Genomic DNA, 6,013 nt, shown 5'->3' with positions numbered 1-6,013 from the left:
CGTGGTGGTTTATTACCCTGAACTGGAGGCAATAAATTAGTGGTTATAAAAGAGAAAGAGGGAAAGTTCAAATTTTAAATGAAAAAGTGCATGTTAAGGTCACACCCACTGACACAGGCACGGCGCCCCAAAGAATCTAAACACCATCTGGCAGAGCTTCAGAGCCGATGATTGCTGCTGACACCGCCCAAAGGCCTTCAGTTCCGTCAGATGGTAAAGGTCAAAACCTACCAGTAGACAGCGTAACGTATGTCTCATGGCACTAGAAGCAAGACGTTCACATAGGACGGGGTCGATCGTATCGTCGCAGCTGCAACTAACGCGGGCAGTGCTGTCAGTCATACCGAGCGCATGAACCATCGGTCATTATCACCATGATCAACTTAACTGCGCCCACTGCAGGACAAAGGCCCCTCCCATATCCCTCAAATTATCCCTGTCCTGTGCCAGCTTCGGCCACCCTATCCGCGCAAACTTAATCTCATCCACGCGTCTAAATTTCTGCCGCCTCCTGCTACGTACGCCTTCTTATAGGTGGGGGCAGCCGCAGAGCGGTATGGGCCGGGTTTCTTGGCACCTGGACACGCCACCGTCTTCGGCTGCTTCTATTCTTAAACATGGGCCTACCTGGCTGCTTTCGCGGCTTTAGGGGTCGTCACTATCAACCGCTTTTCTTTAAGGTGGACAGCGCACTCGGCGTCACTCGCTGCCTTTGGTGGTTTACGTGCCACCACGTTGAGCTGCTTTTATTTTTCGCGCTAAGCTGCGCCCTCGATGTCCCTCGCTATTTTCTCTGATTGACGTGCCACAGCACTCGCTCGTTCTTCTTGGGCCCTAACGAAGTCTTAGGCCGCCTTCTCACCTTCTTGTGCTGCTGCATTAAGCTGCAGTTGGTGACATAGGAAGCATTTCTATTGTAGCGTTACTGCTGCTGATCAATTGGAAGGGGACAAGGACTGTTTTTAGAGCGCTTGGAGTGATAGGCTACCAAGTAAAACATGAGCCTCAGCCGATGGCCGAATGGTCTAAGGCATCAGAAGGCGAAGCTACGGCGACGCTGGTTTGAATCCTGCTCGGGGCTACGATATGGGAAATTGTTTTTTCTTCTGGGTGACATTCAACGACTATGATGATGATGATGATGACGGGTTTTTATGGCGCAAGGACATCTGTGACCGAAGAGCACCATGACACAAGGTATTTGCTTCTACTCAAGGTGGTGTCAAAGACCCATTTCCTAAGCATTTCACTCTAAATGAGCCAAGCCCCAGACCAGGGGAAAGCTTGTACCCATTGTATCACCGGTGGGTACCCGGCGCCACTGGGTATCGAACCCCAAACCTCCCGCATGCGAGGCGGATGCTCAGACCACTAGGCCACCGCTGCGGGTGCAAAATGTCGGAAATGGTCGGACTCAAGCTCAACCTCAAGTTTGCTGCGTTTTCCGAATAGTGTTAGCCTAAATTTGCTGAGAACTGGAGCGAAAGCATTTAATTTTGAAAAACTGACAACGTAGACAACATTCTGCAATGCGAATATCGGCTACAGCTGTCAGTGGGTGTGTACACTGTTAAGACATAAACAACGTTGTATTTCAAGTCCGTCGCCGAAACACTCGCTGAAATCGCGTGATAATTCAAGCTTAAAATTTTAACCTGCGGAGGAAAAGCCCGGTCACTGTTTTCTGATGCTGACACCTATATGGTTCCTCTTCGACATCTGTAGCTCCGTTATGCTAGCGAGTCTTCCTATGTTTTGCGCTTCCGTAAAGACGCTTAACTCTTATTTCATCCCCTCCGACAAAAGAAACACAAAGAAAACGAATAATTTGCTCCGGGTCACCGCACTAAGTCTACTTTAATGAAAGCTGCCAAGGAGGCGGCCTCATTCACACAGCCGAGACAGCAGCCAATGAGGGGCTCATTTCGGCTGCTCCGGCTGCGAAGGAAGTCACGACACAATCTCTCCGGTTTTCCTCGTTCCTTCATACTTCGAACCATGGGACGCATAGACAGGGATTAATACACCACTACCGGATTTTTGCGGCCGCCGTTTGATCCTCCCGCGCACTTGGCTTCCGGAAATTGCCGTAATGAAATGAAAGTGTTTTTGCCTGACCTTTGTAACATTCTCATCCCGCAAGAATACTCACTGCACCCTCTTGGAATGCAATAGTATACCATGTTCTATCATGCACGCTACAGCGTGGTGATTCCTGCCTGCTTGATGTCGATGTTGGACCAATGTTGATGAACTTTTACGGCGCAAGGGCATCTGCGGCCAAGGAGCGCCAAGCACAAGGCTTTTTCTTCTACTCAAGGCTTTTTCTTCTACACAACCACCGCAACAGGGTAATATAATATTCCCGTGCGCGAGTAAAGCACATTGTATTGGCAGAAAACATAAAAGTAATCGCATTTTCTGTCTTCCGCAGTGCAAAGGCGAGATAAACCTGCACACGTTCTCTCTAGATTCCAAATCACGGAGGACTGGATAATCGAGTTATAAAATCTCGGTGTGCGTAAGTCAGTTCCTCGTCATGAAATTTGAAAGCAGCGAGATAAAATGGGGCCGACGAAGAAGCACACAAGCGACTGTACTGGGGCTGTAGCGGTACGGTTGTTTCTGTGTTTCTTCATCGCCGTCAATTTGAGCGCTGGCGTAAATTTCCCGCACAATCGAGATCTGGCACTGGAAAGCCGGAGACTAAAACTATAACAGTTTCCACTGCATACTTCCGCCCCAGTGATTTCTTCTAGAGCACCATCGGTGAGCAGCGTTTGGAATGGCATACACTACGAACGACCCTTAAGGGTAACGTTTTTTAGCAGCGGCCACTTGACCATACAGGTACTTTGTAAGCAATTAAAAAGAATTCCTATGGGCTTGCATGTATGCAATGTTTGCAATAATTTGTCGCCAGATGCGCAGCAAATTTGGAGTGTGTGTGTATAGGTAAATGAAGGACAGATATAAATGGAAAACTACGAACAGACTGCTAGGGCGAAAGGGCGAGGAGATGGCGCGATAAAGAAACATAGGGAATTATTGGAGTACGACTAATGTGAAATGCTGAGAGATATTTGGAAAGGAATAATGATGCCAGGGCTTACTCTCGGGGAATGCGGTTTTATGCCTTAGGGCAGAAGTTCATTCAAGACTAGAAATAAATCAGAGAACTGTTAGAAGGTTAGCACTATAAGTCCATGGCATCGTTCGGAGCACGGGAAGCTCAGAGTAAAATATTATATAAGGAACGCCTGAGGAAACAGGACGATTGGGCACGGCAGCAACAGCGGCATGCGGATGCATAATCCTTTCGTCTATCTTGTGCAGCTGATTGCCACTACGCTGGTGATATCGACGCCACACCACAACCCTGGCCTCGTGACACAGACCGTACTACTGCAGCCGAGGAACCACTCCTGCTGTTTCCGGCCTGTGACAGCGGTGGTCAACGACACCTTCGGCTACCTACGAGAGACGTCAACGACGCTGTGCATCGGCGGGCCCTCCAGCTCTCCCCCAGATGGCGCACTGGAGCCCATTCTGCATAAAGCGAGGACAGACCAGCGCGAACATCATTGGGCACGGCAGCAACAGCGGCATGCGGATGCATAATCCTTTCGTCTATCTTGTGCAGCTGATTGCCACTACGCTGGTGATATCGACGCCACACCACAACCCTGGCCTCGTGACACAGACCGTACTACTGCAGCCGAGGAACCACTCCTGCTGTTTCCGGCCTGTGACAGCGGTGGTCAACGACACCTTCGGCTACCTACGAGAGACGTCAACGACGCTGTGCATCGACGGGCCCTCCAGCTCTCCCCAGATGGCGCACTGGAGCCCATTCTGCATAAAGCGAGGACAGACCAGCGCGAACATCATTGGGCACGGCAGCAACAGCGGCATGCGGATGCATAATCCTTTCGTCTATCTTGTGCAGGTAAGAAGACGTTACGGCAAATGTTTTCGCTCAAATGATCCGTTTCTTCTTGTGCTGCCGTGCCCAACGCAGCTATATCCTTTACTGTGTGATCTGGCAATGAATGTGGCGGAATTGCTGTTGTTGGCCGGGGACATCGAGACGAACCCCGGTCCAGATCTCGCTCAGATTTCCAAGCAGCTAGAGGCAATTGCCGGAGACATAAAAAGCATCAAAGAGGAACGACTAGCATCAATTGAAGCTAAATTGGAAAACGTGGCTGCCCTTGACAGAAAAATATTGGACTGCATAGACCAGGTCGCCAACATGCAAAAAGTCGTTGCCTCGCTGGAACTAAAGCTTGATGACTTGGAAAACCGATCGAGGCGGAGTAACCTTTTAGTATACGGCATTACAGAAGATCCTGATGAAAACAGTGAGTCCTTAGAACAGATTTTTAATGAAGACATTGCTAAGGATATCCTTAAAATTCAACCTGTAGCCATTGAACGCATACATAGGTTGGGAAAGCCTTCAGCTGAAAAAACCAGGCCTGTAATACTAAAACTTCTTGACTATCGCGAAAAGACACTTGTGCTAAAAAACTGTAGTAAACTCAAAGGTAGTGAATATGCGATCAGTGAAGATTTCTCAGCCCGAGTACGTGACGTAAGGAAAAAGTTGTGGACTAGTGCGAAAGCAATGAAAGATTCCGGGGCAAAGGTTGCACTAGTGTTCGATAAAATACGCATAAACGGTGAAATGTTCCACTGGGATGAAGAAAACAACTGCCGAGTACCCGTAAAAGCACAGACAAACGCGACAACTAACTCGTGTCCCGAGACAAACGCGAGTACTAGCCAAAAAAACGAACATGGCAAAGCACCAAACCTACGCCCCCGTCATCCCACAAAACGAAACAGATAACTTTTGCAAATGTAAATGCGCGAAGTATTCTTAATAAACTTGAGTCACTAGAATCTCTTCTTATCGGCCTCGAACCTGACTTCATAGCGATCACAGAAACTTGGCTTACTAACGATATCAATGACAAAGAAATTGCCCCACCAAACTATGCTATCGTCCGAAAAGACAGGTTAACACGTGGAGGAGGTGTGGCTATACTAATAAACAAAAAAATTCCCTTCGAAATGTTACCAGAAGTTGAGGGTGCCGAGGCACTCTTTTGTAAGTTGATATTTGGAACGAACACTGTCACTGTAGGTTGTGTTTACCACAGTCCTTCGGCAGATCAGCCTGCATTGGTCTCACTATATGAATATATGCATCAACATGTTAAAAAATCCAGACTGATCCTTCTTGGGGACTTCAACCTACCAGATATAGATTGGCAAAGCATGTCGTATCGCTCCCCGTGTTCTGAAACCCTTTTTGATATTATGCTTAGTTTTGACCTGTTCCAAGTTATCAACGAGCCCACACGTGTTCAAGGTAGTGCATCTAACATTCTTGACCTCATCTTCCTCAGCAATCACTTCGCGATCGATCAAACCAACGTAGCAGTCCTCGATGGCATATCAGATCATAAGCTAACATTGTGCACCGCACCCATTCAAGCAACAGCAGCTCGTACTATCTCGAAAACTACTTACCCAGACTTCACAAACGCTGATGATTCATGCATACTTAATTACCTAATTTCGGAGTACGAATCATTTGAAGAACTCGCTAATTATCAAGGTACAAATATAGATACGCTGTGGGAAAGCTTCAAGGCCATTGTATCGCACTGCATCAAAAACTTTGTACCATTGAAGACCAAACGAACAAATACACGTAATCCCTGGATAACACGTGATATCATTCATGGGAAACGCAAAGTAAAACGACTAAGGAAATCACTAAAATCAAAAAATGACTCTCAGGTAAAACATAAGCTCACGAACGCCATCCGTGAAATGAAAGCAAAAATTAAGGCAGCGAAAACAAACTACTTCTCAGTTACGCTTCCTAATTTTTTAAAACACTCCCCTGGAAAATTTTGGAAATACCTCAGCCCCAAAACACAAAAAGACACCTTCAGTTGCCAAGGACCAAATCAAAACTTCGCAAATTCCTTAAATA

Source organism: Amblyomma mixtum, chromosome 9 (assembly GCF_055824585.1).
Source record: "Amblyomma mixtum isolate Tamu chromosome 9, ASM5582458v1, whole genome shotgun sequence".
Classification (NCBI taxonomy): domain Eukaryota; kingdom Metazoa; phylum Arthropoda; class Arachnida; order Ixodida; family Ixodidae; genus Amblyomma; species Amblyomma mixtum.
Note: the sequence above shows the minus strand (reverse complement) of the source record.